The following is a 16,987-nucleotide window of genomic DNA, read 5'->3' on the forward strand; positions in this document are numbered from 1 at the left end:
ATCCTGTGTCCAGGAAGGGGTGCTCCAGGCCTTTTGGGAGGTATCTCAACCTCGTTATTAGTAGCCCTCTGAGGTCTTCATGGTGTTGACAATCATAGACTATGTGGCTCCAGCTTTCACTTTCCCCACATATGCAGTTGGGGTCCTCAACGAGTCCGAAGCCAAACAGCTTCTCCTTGTAGGGTCCGTGTCCGGTTAATAGTGTTGTCATATGGTACCCTGGGAAGTACCACGGTGGCTGCTTTGGATATATTTTCCGGAGATCTGGTAGAAATCTTTTTGTTACTTCGCCTTTTGTAGTTTTTGTCCACCTTCTCTGCCAAAGGTCGAGGAGGTGGGTCTGTAGCTTAATTTTTTCGTTTTTTAGGTTGCCCGCAGGGTCAGTCGTGTATTCTTGGTGGGTAGCGGCCACTCCCCTGGCCAGCAAAAACAGTAGCCCGGCCCGAACAGCTTCCAGGTCCAGAGGGACCGTTCCAGCAAGTACCTGCAATGCTGGAGTGCTTACCGTACTGCAAGCGCGCGTTGTTGATAAAAGAGTATGGTCCTTTGGGTCATTTCTAGTGTTCTTTTGTTGACTATCAGTGTCGTTTTTGTATACCACACCGCTGCTGCGTAGATGATTGCTGGTAGGAAGGTTGCTTTATAGTAAAGCATCAGTTTTTTTTTCTTGAGTCTCCAATCTTTCCTTGTGATTCTCGTTACCAGCCCGGAGTATCCTCTAATTTTTCTTATTTTTCAGATGCGGCTGGAATGTCAGATTTTTATCTAGGATAACGCCCAGATACTTCAGTTGGCTCACACATTTGATGGTTACATTGTTAATTTTAATTTGCGCGGGTCGTCGTAGTTGGAGTCCCCTTCAGGAGGATCGATGAGGTCTTGTCTGACGATGTTTTCAGCTGGTTCTTTGATGCCCATTGCTGTAGCCGCTGCAGTGCCTGATTTTCCAGCGTCTCCAATTGGGCCCTGGAGTCCTCCTCTACCGTCAACGTCAAGTCGTCCGCGAAGGCGTGCGCTGCCACAGAACCCAGGTCCGTCGTCAGGAATTCATCTAGGACCATTGTCCACAGGAGCGGCCCCAGCACCGACCCCTGCGGACATCCTCTGTGCACCTCTCTTGTTATTTTTTGATAGTGTACGTTGATTTCCACTCTTCTTTGCGTTAAATAGCTTTCAATTACTTTGTAGAGGTTAAAAGGCACCTCAGCCTCCCTCAAGCTTGTCAGGACGCTTGGCCACCAAAGTGAATCAAACGCTCCAGCAAGGGCAGTGGCGGTAACATATCCTGAATGTTTGATTTATAATACGAAGGATATGATGACAAAGGATCAAAAGATTAAGATTGATAAAATAGAGGAATAAAGGGCGGATGAGCTTATTTCTCAGGAAGCGCAGGTACAAGTAGATGTTAGGACAGTGATGAATGGTGATGTATACTTCACAAGAGTATTTATGGCGCAGTTGTGGAAAACCACCGGTGCCGCCCCTCCCCAAACACTATGAACACTCCATTGTAATCGAATGATTGTTTATAAATTGTTCTCGCCTTGGGTTAGTTTGTTGTAGGGTTTAGGTGCATCAGAAACTTAGCCCATATGGCGTCATATATATAAGGTGAGTCAAGAGGAATAGTAAATATTTTGGGAGGTTATATTATGGATTATTCTGCGTAAAAAATTTCATATAAACGTGTCCAATTCTCAATGGATACGGAGATACAGCTGTTTGAAACTGGCACGCACAAAGCCATTATAAGTGGTATTAAAGAACGATAAATGACTTATTGTTTGTATTTATTGACTGTTTGAATGATACAAAACACAAATAATTGACAAATTTTTTACAGTTCACAATAAATGTTGGCGTTCCTTTTTGAGAGCAGCAGTATCCAAAATGCGAGCGAGCAATTCGTCTCTTGTATTCACCTTTTCTTTGTGTACTGCGCTTTTCATCCATCCCCACAAACAAAAATCTAACGGATTGAGGTCTTGGAGACTTTGGTGGCCAATAAGCGGAACCACCGCGGCCGATTCATAGTTCAGGGAAAGTTCGATTTAGATATTGCATCACCAGATACAATATCTCTTGTTTCCTTGTGGCCAAGGGAACATCCTCTAATAGTAGTAGAAGTTCGTTTTGCAGAAATTCTAGGTAAATGGGCCTTGTAAGACGATTTTGTAACACAACAGGCCCAATCAACTGATTATCGATGACACTGCACCACAGAGAAGCGATGTTAAAAATTTGTTTCTACAGTGGCATGTGGATTTTCGTCTGACCGCCTATGAGAGTCACGGGTGAAAGTAGCTTCATCGCTGAACAGTATCAATATAATTAATCGGAAATTGGCATTTATCCACCGACAGAATTCCAATTGCTGGGCGTCGTTTCCTGGTTGAAGGTGTTGCACCCGCTGTATGTGAAATGGATACAAGCCGTGCTCACGTAATGTTCGCCATACTCTTGTCTGTGGAACACCGATACGCGTATAAATTCTTCGTGTGATAATAGTAGGACTACGTTCTACCGAGCGAAGAATGTGTTCTATTTCAACCACATTTTGTTCATTTGCATGTTCAGAAGAAATATGGGAACTGTACCAGCCTCACGCAGTTTGGTGTAAACGCTCTTGAATCCGGTATTTTGCGGTTAGGAAACCGTCGACGGTATTCTCTACAAGCAGCAGTAGCACTTCCACCACAGAAACCGTAGCTAAACACCATATCGGCATATTCAGCATGTGTGACATTCTTAACAACACTTCTAACACCAAACAGCGTCAGGTTATAACTGCTTCTTGGTCACATCTCATTCAGTGTGGGCCAGTTTCAAACAGCTGTATCTCCTTATCCATTAAAAATTGGACAAATGTTTATATGAACTTTTTTACTCAGAATAATCGATACTATAACCTCCCAAAATATATATCTGTAAATTGCGCATATTCTGTGGTCGATTTGCTGTTTTGCTGGACGAAAAACCAAAGTTTCAGGGAGAAAAAATCACGCTACCCTTGCCTGAGACCGATTAACCTAGTCAAGTTGATAAAAAGACCCATAAAAATTCCTCGCGTTATTGACGAAATTCGAACTCTGTTCTTTTCCATCCGGTGTGGGGAGGACGCTGATTATACCAACTGTGCTAACCACGAAGGCGTTAGGTTTTTGTATTTGCGATGAGGCAATTTAGGCCATGATGGCAATATATTATGAATATAAATTGCGGTCATCCTTTAGTCGGGTGACCTGTTTCACTAGGTGAAACACCCGATTATCCGTATGAAAACAAAAAAAAATCAACCTTCAACCGAGACCGAATAACCAGGTCACGATATGAAAAAAAAATCAATAAAAAAATCCTTCCGCGTGGAATAGAATTCGATCCGAGCTCTTTACCAAATTTGCTCCTCTTTTGGAACAACACTTTCGTAACCACTGCTAGCCTCAAGGCGACGTGGACTGAATTCACTAATATGTCTGAATAACAAAAAGCTGCTGTGCATTTCAGAATTTCATCAGCCACAAAGTCTTGCAGAGGACTACAGAGTATGCCTACGATGATGTCAAATCACATCGATGCTAGAAAGATATTGTAGCTTCTCCTTGGGCCCAGACGAGTTCCATGAGCACCTGTAATACTTCCTTTAAAGGTTTCGGCAATTGAAAATACTGAGAACAAGAACTATGCCTTCTAAACATAATTGAATAAAACTAAAATTTAAATTAAACATGGGTATTAAGTGTCTCCTCCTAAAGGTAAAAACTTAGAGTCCACAAATAATGTACTTTAGTAATTATACATCCTTGAATTCTTTTCTCCACTGTTATGCTCATGTGATTTTGATATAAATTCATTGCGATACTGAACTTAAAGTGTGAATTTAAAATCTTTGCCTTGACAAAAATATCATGCAGCCCACTCTGAAAAAAGTCAAGTCCCTCCGGTCTAGACAGGACTCAAATCCAGGCCTTTTTCACAAGGTGTAGAAAGAAAGTGATCATAACCACTCTGCTTCCAAACCGGATGGTATGTTTCTTTAGTAATCCGCTGATAAAAAAAATTCTTATTCATATTTGAACCACCTTTGATACTTTATCACCTTTCTAGGTGATATAACATATTTATAGGAATCTTCACCTGTAAGATGGATGCTATTATTGTTTATCATTGTTTAAGAAGGATATTTGAACGGGTTCCAGTAAAAGAAGCGTTGATATTTTATTCTCGCTCTGTTTTCTACAAAACACACTTTGTTTTATAGTAACATCAAAACATATATTGAAGAATCTTAACCTTATTACAATATTAAATATGAAAAATGTATTTCGATTAAATGTTTAAAATTTTAAACGGACAACTAGACTTGAACGAAATGCGGTTGGGCTTAAATTGTTCTTAAACAAACATACGAGCCACCGAAAATCCACGAACTGTGCCACAACAGAAAATTGCACCCACAACACATTACTTTGTGGTGTGTGGACTTTTGACACACCACTATAATTAAGCCGCTCTTCTTCGAGAACGACAACAGCGAAAGATAGTGGTATATAATCTAAAATTTCCTCGTACCACGGTTGCAGGAAATTAATCTACCCGAGTTGTGACTCAAGCAAGATAACGCCTCTTGTCATACAGAAAGATCTAAATGGACATGTTGCTCAAGGTGTTCCGGAACAGGCCAATTTCACTCAATGTGAAATTAGATTCCTAGATTTCTGAATGTAGGTTTATTTGAAGGAGTTAATATATATATTTCCAAGCCACGGACATTTAGATGTCTTGGAAAAGTAATGAATAGGCAGAAACAATTCTAATCTGTGATGGAAAACATTGCTGTATTAGAATACAAGCAGATTCATCAAGTCAGAGCGCGCATTTATTTATCTCGTACTTAATTTTATAATAAATTTAAGTTTTCAATGTTTTTATGGCAAAACAATATTTTGTTGACGTTTTAGAAAATATTAAAAATGAAATCCTTAATACTTCTTCTGAGACCAAGTATTAGAAATGTAAAAACCTGACCACCGATATCCAGTGCTGTTACTATAAACTGATCTGAGGAGATTGCCATTGTCAGGAGGAAATTTTTTCTATCTCGAAACACTATTGCTTGGTTTCATTCCTTTTCAATTTAAGTTCAGTAAATTGGATGAAAGTTTTTCGGATGATATCGTGGATGTCTTATAATCGCTTTCCCAAGTTTCAATTTTCAGAAAATGGGCTTAATCATGAGTTATGATGAAGCCCGTTTTCTGAAAACTGACTTTGGTTAGAAAGTCAAAATGAATCTGTTCCACTGAGACATTTTATCAGATACAAGATCTGGTCAGAGAATGTAAAAATAAGACTTTAGTTAAGCGAAATTCATCATTTCGAAGAGTCCTATTGGTCAATATTAACACTCTTGTTTCCTGCATTGCCTTCATATTCACAAAAAAGGATTCTGGGTATTTTATGACAAGCAATAGCCTCGTAGGCTGAGACTCCGAATGGGGAAATCCATGTTTTGTGATTTTTACTATTGACACCTAGATGGTAGTCCTGGATTGAGGCAGAGTTACTAATGCAAATACTGTCGATCCTTGGTATTATTTATTATAGTATTTAAAGCATTTTCGACTACACTACATCTGTGAATATTGAAATTCTCAATAAAATAAATAAATGAACAAGGTCCGCTAGAAATCCTGAGTGGGAGTAATCTTGAAAGAAGAAATTATTCTGTGGTCTTCTGTGTTAGTTGAAATTGAAATATAACATAGACATGCCTACTCAGCCAACCTACATGAACATAATTATTATTAATTGTTTATACATTCGTATTTATGAAATTTCGTGAATATGACTATATATAATTATAGATGGTAAGGTCTGGTGAATTAATTCATCGTTATGCCTCGAAAGTGTAAAATCACCAAACAAATACTTTGCGTTTGGCTCTTTCCTAACTAAATCACAATGGTGTACATGTACTACCGATATTTGGAAAATTTACCAGTTACAGTGTGGCTGTCTTCTAGGTGACCATAATAAGGCGTGGGCAACACATGTTATTTGTACCGCTTGCTCGAATGGATTACGTGATTGGCAGTACAAAAATCAAAAATTTATGCCATTTACCATACCCATAATATGGATATGGTCAAGATGAGAATATACGTACTTTTCTAATGTGAATATTACTGGATTCCCAGCGAAGAATAAAAACAAGATTGTATATACGAACTTGGAGTCAGCGATGAGGCCAATCACTGATGATGACGGTACATCCGCAGCATGGACTCGATTCTTTAAGACGAAATGGAATGCGATTGACTCAGACCTAAGGATTTAGCCGGTCACACCCGAAAGATATATCGGGGGTGGAGCTGTTTATCCAAGATGAATTGCATTATAGCCAAAGTAGCTTATGGACCATCAAACACCCATATCAACAACCAAGATGTATTGAATGACCTCATTAGAGATCCAGCGCTCTCCAATAATGAAGACAGATTTCTCGCCTGGAGACTAAAGCAGAAACACTTGGTTAAGAAGAGCGTCCAAATATCTCAATATCGGAAAAGAAACAAAGTTTTGGTGAAGGTCTTTAACGTGGTCAAAATCTGTAAACGAATCCCTCTTCTATTGCAATGATATCAAAGGAGCTTTTAAAGAATTGTCACAAGTACACATTATATCTGAATGGTGGCTCTTCATCGACGCCTCACACCGAAGTTTGGATGCTGTTCTCTTGCGTAACGGAAACTTACAGCCATCCGTTCGTTCTCATTTCCCACTCTGTTCAATAACACTCCTATACGTCTGGCCATTTTTTACAGAGATACGAGGCGAATTTGAACTGACGTACTAGGAGACGCCCTTAAAAATAACACATGTCCACTCTGTTCCTCTAAAAGAAACATATTATGACATGGAGATACTAAAGCAAATCAATACGGCTCTGATCAATGGAATATCTGCGATGATTCCAAATTCATAGGTATGTTAATGGACTTGCAAGAAGCTCTCTAAAGATATTTTGTTTCCTATGCCTATGGGACGGCGTGCTCTACCGGCTGTCCCATAGGCATAGGAAGACCATTACATAAGAAAGTCATTACATCAAATTTGAATGGCCTGAAGGAATTATAAATGAGCTAGGAACGAGTAGTATGCAGTATGTTCTGTCAGTGGATCCAATGAATATTTTTCTTCCACCTCTCCACATTAAACTTCTCCTAATGAGGAGTTGCGTGAAGCGATAGGTAAGATGGGTTCTGGAGGAGTTCATTAATAAGAAAGACGTAAGTAAGAAAGAAGTAAGAAATTTCCAAAGATCAGAGCTGCGCAAATGAAAGAGGGAATCTTTGTGGGGGTTTCAAATCAGAGCGCTTCTGCAAGATGGCTTTGAAATATCAAGTCAGTGGAAGTCTTTGAAAAATTAAGTCAATGGAATATCACTACCAAGGTTTGTATGTTGGAACTACTGCTGGACGTTGTACAGCTTACATTTCAGACAAAAGGTACCAAAAGAAATCATCCGCACAACATTTTTAAATTGTAGATATCTTTTTTAGGGTCCGTAGTCTAACGAAGGACCCATATAATGTCACCCGGTTGTCTGTCTGTCCATTCGTCTGTCACAGCATTGTATCTCTTGAACCACTCAACCAAGACTTGAAATTTTGCATGGGTTTGTCCATCATGTGGGCCAACATAACTCCATATTGATCGTTGTTGAAAAAAATCAGTCTGAAAGATGGGAGGGTAAAATGTGGGGGAGACAAAAATGTTGTCGACAACCTATAGCTTATTATGCAGCGTTGGAAAGAGCTCAACGAGTAGTTTTAAAATATAATTTTAAAATATTTTTTTAAATTAAAAATGGCGGCGCCAGACAGGAAAAAGTGAGTAATTTTTGTCCCCCCTCTATTTCCGTCGCTAATGGTGCAAAAATTTTAAAAATCACATCAGTTATTCAATGCTTATCAAGGGAAAACTATTCCGATTGAAATCTATCATTTACTTTTTGTGTTAAAATTTAAAAACCAATTTTTATTGCACTTCGATAGCGCGCTTCTTTGTACTAAGTAACTCTCCTTTTGGTAACCAAAAGGTTTCTAAATAGTTAGCTAATAATTCTATAAAGCTTGATTTTGATGGCCAACCTTAAAGACATTGCGTAAGAATTTGAACTAGTTGTTAAAAGGGTTTATTTTTGACTAATTGTTTTAAAATACTGGTGGAATTTCTTAAGGTAAAGGTATTTTCTCCAATTTCCACTCTTTTTACAGGGGTTTAGGTTCAACCCGTCAACGACTGGAGCGATTATTGAAGGCTTCTTCAATCAGGTGGAGAAGTAAGGATTTCCCGTATGAGTTATTTCAAGTTTTTCATCCCATAACGTGCAAATCGGCCGAAGAATACAGAGTTGTACAGACACAAGGCACGCAGTGCAATTTCGTCTGGATGTTATTGCGCCATATATAAATAATAATAGCCACAACGACAAAGTGTGACATCTGCAACAGCTAAGGGCGCCGTTTATCTGCTGTCATAAAACCTTAAACCACAGATAAAGAGTTGAGTGGCAGACAAGCGCCATCTTTGTAACGTTGTTTTAAATGACTTTTACGTATTCGTACATTACGATCGTGTCACATATTCCTGCGGTGGCGTAAATTGTTTTATAATTCTCCTAATTAATTCTCAAGTTAATTTTACGACTATATTTAATTATAATTAGCAAACGAGAGCCTTTAATTACGCATTAATTTACAGTTAATTATGCGGTAATTTACTTTTAATTTGTGGATTAATTTTCTAAATTAGTAAATCACTCGGAAATTTTATTACAAATTTTATCATCGCCCCCCCCCCCTCCTGCCCTTTGCAGCAGCTCTTTACTATTTTTAGGACTAGATAAATATATCGCACTAGTATAAGGTAGCCATTCTTGCCATAAATAATATGAAAGAGTATGCAAATAATAACAAGAATTATAAATGAAATATTTTATTTGCACGCTGTTGCTTGTGTAGACCTAAGAGGCCTCTGTAGCCGAGTGGTCAGAGCGCGAGTGCAGTAGCACACGCTCTTTCAGTAGACCGGGGTTCAAGCCCCTCACTGCTAAATACGGTCGATCTGCCAACCCGTACTGGACCAGTATTGTCCATTTCCCTCAACATGAATTGTTGAGGAGGCTTCCATCCTGCAGTGGATTGATAATGGCTCTAATTTACCTTATGTAGGCCTAATCAGTAACACAATAGCCGAAGGTCACTCATTTAACCTTTGGTTGAGATATCCATCAGTCTTTGGGCGTTATCTTCTGCAATTCAAAGAAGATTTCGGGGAATTTGGGCACACACACACACACCATTGTAACAGCTTATGGTGTTCGAAGAATACAATACGCGGACAGCCAGCTCCTACACAGTCTGGTAGTAATTGACACCGATCTTGTATTGATTGAATTATTCAAGTTTGATGACTGACGATGATATCCACCAACTGTAATATTTTTAAATAGCCCCACGTGTCATAACTACTATTATGCATAGAAATAACAGCGCTACTGTTCTAATGTTGCTCAATTCCATGTTGCCAAACACAAAGCTCAACTGGGTGTCTTTGCCCATCTACAGGCAGGACTTATAAGCTACGTTTTTATACGAGTTAGCTCTGATAATCTTTGCACAGGAGCGTTCAAGCTAGTTGTGCATTATTCAGGATGATCGATGACTTGCTTGAGCCAACCGGATCTATCAGGAGTTACCCTTTTGGAATCACATTGCCTGCACATCTTTTAAGAGCGATTGTTGATAACTACTTCTGTTCTTTGTTTTTTTAATCCGACTGCTTCTAACTCGCTCATTTAACGTGTATTTGTGTGTATATATATATTTCATTTTAATGGTTTTGCGTTGTGTTTTCAATAAAGACAACCTTACGCTAAGTGATGTCAGTAATAAACAGTTTTATTCATCTCAAGTGAAATGAAAAGTACACATGATTGTTAACCTGGGAATTTTGCATTTATGAACTGATCACTACAGTGATTTCCAATATTATCATACGTTACTCCTATTCGGAATTATTTGTAGTATTATCACCTGCCCCTGCTGGGAAATTCTTTTGGTCTTCGTCAGAATTACTTGCTTCTGCCAACATTGCAACAAGCTCTCGAAGAAAATTTTCAGGAATTCCTTCCCATCTTATAACAACGGCGTGTGTAGTACTTGAAGAACTGGCTGTTGCTTTCTTTTTAGCTGCCATTTTCTTCTTAGCTGCCATTTTCTTTTTAGCAGCTGACATTTTCTTTTTAGCAGCTGCTTTCTTTTTAGTAGATGTTTTCTTTTTCTTGGCCATGATATTAGACTGCGAGTGTTCAGGCTGTACGCCTCCTTTGCTAAGTGGTCAATAAGTTAGGATAACAATCAAGTTGGTCTAACAAGTTATGATTGTTGCTGGAAAATACTTTTCCAGTGACAATCGTAACAATTTTCCAGTACAATTATACAGTTGAAACAATAGCAATGTTTAAGCATGCGCAGAGAGCATACGCATTTATTAATTTATTTTGAACACTGGAACTCTTGTTTGCTGATATTACTAGGCTATTTATTTAAGGTGGTTAACGACCATCGTTGCTAATAATGAGGAGGAGGAGGTTTCCATCGTTGCTAATGAGGAGGAGGTGGGGAGATTGTAATAGGAAAGAAAATTCTTTCTTAAAGAAAGAACAGAAAATATAATGGCTTTATCTTTTAGTGGAATACACGGATGTCACTGTTAATGATGCGATTTTAGTGGCCACATATCTGTTCTTCCATGAAACTCACCGTGAAAGAATAGATATATGGTATTTATATATTCTGGTTCAACATTCTGCGCATACCTTTTCTGTAGATATTTGCAAGGCACTGTTCTTCTGAATTGGCATCTGTAATTCAATTGCTTTAGTCCAGTCCAACCAGTCCGAATACGTGCCTCAACCAGTCAACATCCATCCACTGTCAAACCCCAAACAAACAATTATTTTGTCCTCTTTCTTATCCTTCTACTTCTGTTCTTTGGAACAATCTTTCTTCACGAGTATTTCCCGAAAATTACAATCTATAGAAATTCTAGTGTAACAACAACCTTCTGGCGTCTTAAATTTTAAACCATGAGCGGTACAATACTATAGGAAACTCCTAATTGCAATCATCCTTCCTCAGTTCAATTTATGCCTCCTCACGCATGTGTAGTCCGAACAAGGATTCCATCAGCATCGAACTTACTCAATCCATTCAAAGCTTTAAGCACCTCAGTCAGATCTCCTCGCTGGTACCGAGGAAATAGGGGTTAGCTTTATAATTCTACGTTTTTCCAAAAAATCCTTAATAGTCAGCGCAGAATGTGGCCTAGCGTTGTCGTGTCACAGGAACCAGCTCCCCTTTTTCGAAACTGATGAGTGAATTCTTTTAACCAACCAATCCAAAACCTGTGCATCGCACTTCTTATCTGATTACCTGGTGGAACAAATTCTTTATGAGCGATTCGTTTGCTGTTTAAACAAGGGATCACTGAAGGAGTGGTATTGGAAGTACCACAAAACGTCTGAAAGCGAATAATAATCTGTAATTCTTTAAGAAATTAAAGGCAGATTACACTCCACGCAGGTTTAAGTGCTTATTATTTCACCAATTTCCAACCACATGATCTCTATAACTACTAGGCGTATACTTCACAGAATCGATGGCCAGGCCACATTCTCCATATCTGACACATAATGTCTTCATTATGTGTCAGATATGGAGCGAATTGTATGGTGCCCTTCCAAAAGTGTTAGGAATTGTTATAATAGCATAAGAAATACAAGGAAATGTATTCCTTATGCTATTAAAGGAGATACAAGGAAGATAAAACTGAATGAAACTAACGGTTTTGTGCACCAAGAAAAGAATTAAAATTAAATGTACCTGAACTGAACGTTGCCACATTACTGAATTTTGTCAATGACTGGACTTTCTCTTGAACTGAACTTGTCAACTGTACACGAACTGAACCTAGTCACATTAATTAAACCTTGTTGCAGTTAACGGAAGTGCTGCACATTTGAAGTTAGAAACTGTCTGACTCCAGTGAGAACAAGTTCTTAGAAGACGAATATAACAGTTCTTTCTAATATGAAGAATGAATAACAGAAGTATAATGCAAGTTGCTCTTTTGCTTCAGGAAACCCAAGTGCAGGCTTGCATTTTTAGATGGACTCTAATTAGATTTAATCCTATTCTAAGTATTTGTTTTTGTCCTCTTCATGTAAATAACTGTTGGATTGCTGGCACCAACCGGTATAGCACGTCCTGTGTAATACAACACACAGAGAATGGCAGATCCAGATGTTGGGTGCTCCCTGGTGGCGAAATAGCCTGACACAACGCTTTTTTTCAGGTCCGTTTTACAGAGGTTCTGCGCCATCACAGGAGTAGGAGTACTAGGTGAAGATAGGCTTGTGCCTAGGAGCCACCTTCGATACCAGGACACACACAAGAGGCTACAGCATAACAAACGCACTGTCTGCTATGTCCACTATGGCATTGAAGAGAAGGGACTAAAAATCAACCTTGTCCCAGAGAACTGTTGTCTCTCGTTTCTCTTGTGAGACATACATATCGCCTTCTGTATCTCTAGCGGCTATATTTCTTATCACTTCTCTTAATCCTGGAAATTTCTCTAAGAATGCATATAAATTATTTCTGGGTAACTGACTTTCACTATAAAAAACGTCAATTTAACTCTTGTGTAAACCTTCCATCGAAAAGAAATAATGCAATCGAACAACCCGAGGCTTAAGAATTGAAATATCCCTAACTTAAAATTTATGGAGAAACTATTCTTCTCCTTCCGAAGTCTGACTAGAAAAGGAAAGGCGCTGTTCTTGGTGAAGACTGCAGTGAATTCAAAAAAGGGATTATCGCTTTCCACGAAAGGCTCTATGAAAATAGCGCGTTCTTCTTTAGAATATTAAGTAGTCTGAAATGCAGTAAATGCTTGACACATTGACTGATAAAAATAGTAATTAATTTATCGTTGAGGTATTCGGAGTAAAAGAAACCCGAAATTGTATGTCCACCTATTTCAAATAGATGATTTCTTCTGTCTCTCACGTATTTGTCATAAATCCATTGAGCTTGAACATTAGACTATGTATATAAAGTGCTTAGCATCATAATACACAGCCATTTCTGAATAAACAGAAAATTTTTAAGGTGGCATCGTTTTAGGTTATATCTCATATTGTGAATGCCTTCACAACGAGTTGCCATGATATTGCACTACTTCGAATAAGTAACGCTTCACCTAAGGAGAAGACTAGTGTTACTTATTCTCAGATAGGTACCACCACCCAGACAGCACTGTTTCAGGGCTATTTGGCCCTTCGTCAGTGAGTGGGTAGGTACCCAAGTGATGCAATGATGGCAAAAACAGTTATGAAGTATAACTCCACAATATGAGAGATGCCTGATGGTGTAAATACATCATACACCATCAGGCATCTCTCATATTGTGGAGTTATACTTCATAACTGTTTTTGCCATCATTGCATCACTTGGGTACCTACCCACTCACTGACGAAGGGCCAAATAGCCCTGAAACAGTGCTGTCTGGGTGGTGGTACCTATCTGAGAATAAGTAACACTAGTCTTCTCCTTAGGTGAAGCGTTACTTATTCGAAGTAGTGCAATATCATGGCAACTCGTTGTGAAGGCATTCACAATATGAGATATAACCTAAAACGATGCCACCTTAAAAATTTTCTGTTTATTCAGAAATGGCTGTGTATTATGATGCTAAGCACTTTATATACATAGTCTAAATTTGTTCGCAGCTTGAGGCTCTAGCCCTAAATGCGCCTTAGCTTGAACATTAGTCATTCCACAATAGAATTATAGTCACAAATATTTGATAGCATATAAAGATTAAAATAGCTGAATCAATCAATTTTAGCCTTTCTTTTATGTATTTGGAAAAAGAAAACTATTTTTAAAATTTAGTTATTATTGTTTTTCTGTTGCTGTTATATCTGGAAATGTAATACCTGGAAATGTAAATCATTGCTTGCCGGGAATGCGCTGTATTTTAATTTTTAATCTTTGTTTATTTGCATCCATGTCCTGTGACCATGCCGGGCCTTGTCACGTATACTTAACAACAACTGCATAAACTGTAATCTGTACACTAATCATTGCTATTCTCTACACTTTTGATTATTAGTGTCCATAATTCGATTAGCTTGTTAGATAATTCATCTATAAGTTGAGTTTATGGAGAAAGTGAACCCAAAACGAAAATTTCATTAATTATGGTTGAATCCACAAGGCCTTTCCCATTTGTTTCATTTTATATTGGGAACGTGGAACGTGGCATTGTTTCGAAGTTTTCAGTTCCTTGTTCTTTAATATGTCGAATTAGAAAAAAGTTATCTCCTGTTTAAAAGAAAAAGTTAAAGTTTTATTGGTTTTGGAGGAATTAAGTGAGATCGCGAGCCTCCATTATGGATCTAGAGGGAATTAATGAAGAAGAAACTGCTGACTCGTCTACGGAATTCCAGCAAATGGGCAGGCTCTTCAGTTCGGTTTATTCGTTGTAATTCGGTTAACGGATATCGCATCACGCGGGGGATGGTGCTATTTTTAAACCCTTTACTGCCTCAATTATCAGTATCATAGTTCATAACAGCTTGATGCATCTCCGTCTTTTGTAATTTCAAATCACGCAGGAGATAAGCCCGGAAGTAATTTATAATGTACATCCTGGAAGTTTGCCTACTTTCTCCCATAAAAATAACGCGGTTACGGATGTCCACCTGCCATATTGGATACAGCTCGCACTACTGAAAGATGCCTCCAGAGGTCTGGGTAATAAATTTCTAAATAATGAGATGAACGGTGTTTGCGATGATTTATGGTCTACTTCAATACATATGGAGGAGGAACCTTCGGTAGAGAAGTGCCGCATACCTGTAACTCTCCAGTGACCTCCCTGGGACAGACTGCTCTTCTTAAATGCCATTATATTTAAGACCCGTTTGTAAAACTATTACAAGATTTTCCAGGTGTTCAAAAAATTGCGTGACGATCTTTGTTCTTAAGATTTTTTGAAATAATTGATTTCTGAGTTCATCTTTGAGATTCTGAGCTGCTTTTATGACAGCTGGTGGAGGATGGCAGTACCCTATTAGAAGATGTAGGGTATTCCAAGTTTCTGCTTTTCGATCGACATCTCGTGACCGCAAAAGCGAGTATAAACAGTACATTGCTGTGCGGAAATTGTTTTCGTGATAGGAGAGATTCGTCTTAACCCCTGGCAACTTGCCGTGATGGGAATAAAGATTTTATTTATTATACAGCAGTCTTAGCTCATTGCTGTTTCTGAGTGTTGCCACCAAATTCTTTTCGGTATTTAAAACGTTTGGCACACTGCTGTGAGAATCTTTGGTGAGAGGGCCGAATTGGGTTGTGGTTATGAACGATTTTTCAGTGCTTTATCGATCTTTTTTATGACCGAGATTTCCAGAACAGACGGAGAAGACACATTTCTCCACACTCTTTAAATTCTACGAGAGTTGATTGGAAACTGAAGTTACAATCAGCATCTTTTCACAGAAGTGTCAAAAATTGATATTTATGTTTATGACGCTGCCATAACTTCAAAGTTTATTACCTCTAGTCATCAAGTCGTCACAGTGACAGATTGGGTAAATGTGGAGAAATAGTGTACAGATCCCAGCTTCATATTCATATCTGAAAATATTTCATTCATAATCACATTCATTTCATATCCATCTGCGTATTTTCAGGTTCTTTAATAAAGATTTCTCTGCATTAATGCCCTCTAACAGTAAGTTTCGATCAACTGTTGTATTTAGCTTGCTAACATTGATCTGACTGCTTATTCCCAAGCGATGGATATTTCTCCCTGATGGGGGTTCCCACCCCTTGACCGGTACTAATACCAAGTGCACAGGGTGGTTGTTATGTCCGGATATATTATTACTAGTGGCCGAGAAATTCTCTCCTACGGTTGTTCAGGATTGCGACTTCCTGGAGCTCGTTCTTTACGCAAGTGACTTTATCTTGCACCCACTCAATGCAGTATGTTCAATGTTTCTGCAATTCATCTTCATGACGTTCACCAACCTCGTGCATCATTTGATGTTCCATTGTAACGTTTTTGTACATTAATGAATATTGTATATTCATCGAGCTATGGAGGTGGACCAGTTTATCTTTGATATCCACTGGTGGCTGGTAGTTATAGGAGCGACACCACGTGCCGCTACACTCTGCCTCAGTCTTCACTTCGAACTTATGAGGTATGTCTCATGAAGTGATTTTCGCGATAATTTTTTCTACTCCTGCGCATTTTTTTTTCCGCGGTGAGTTTCGAACCCGGGTCCATGAAATTAATAATCCGGCGCCGGAACCACTGGCCTAATCGTAACCCCTTTTTTATCTCTCTGTACATTAAAAAAGCTTTGCTCCCAAGTGATATTTATATCACTAGGAGGAAAACTTTTTTAAAATAAGGGGATATTACCCCATTACATTAAAAAAGTTTTCCTCCTAGTGATATTTATTCGAACCAATGGGAGAGGAGGGCTAGGCAATTACGTCATTACAAATGCAATTAATTATTGACAACTGCCTCCATAACGTTCACCAACCTCGTGCATCATTTGATGTTCCATTGTAACGTTTTTTGTACATTAATGAATATTGTATATTTGTAAAATAGTTTAGTATTTTGTAAATATTTTAAATGTTTGTATAGCTTGTATATATTTCAGTTAAATATTTTAATCCTTCTCTTTCGGATGCAACAGTATTCCTCATGCATTATGGAACCCGAATCAAAACAGTCTTGTTCTAAGTGACCTATGTAAACGCAGGTAAATAATTACATAGTGATATTTATTCGACCTTGGGAATGCCGCGCACTACAAATGCAC

This window comes from Mastigoproctus giganteus, chromosome 10 (genome assembly GCF_048544385.1).
Source record: "Mastigoproctus giganteus isolate SK-2022 chromosome 10, ASM4854438v1, whole genome shotgun sequence".
In the NCBI taxonomy this organism is placed as follows: Eukaryota; Metazoa; Arthropoda; class Arachnida; order Uropygi; family Thelyphonidae; genus Mastigoproctus; species Mastigoproctus giganteus.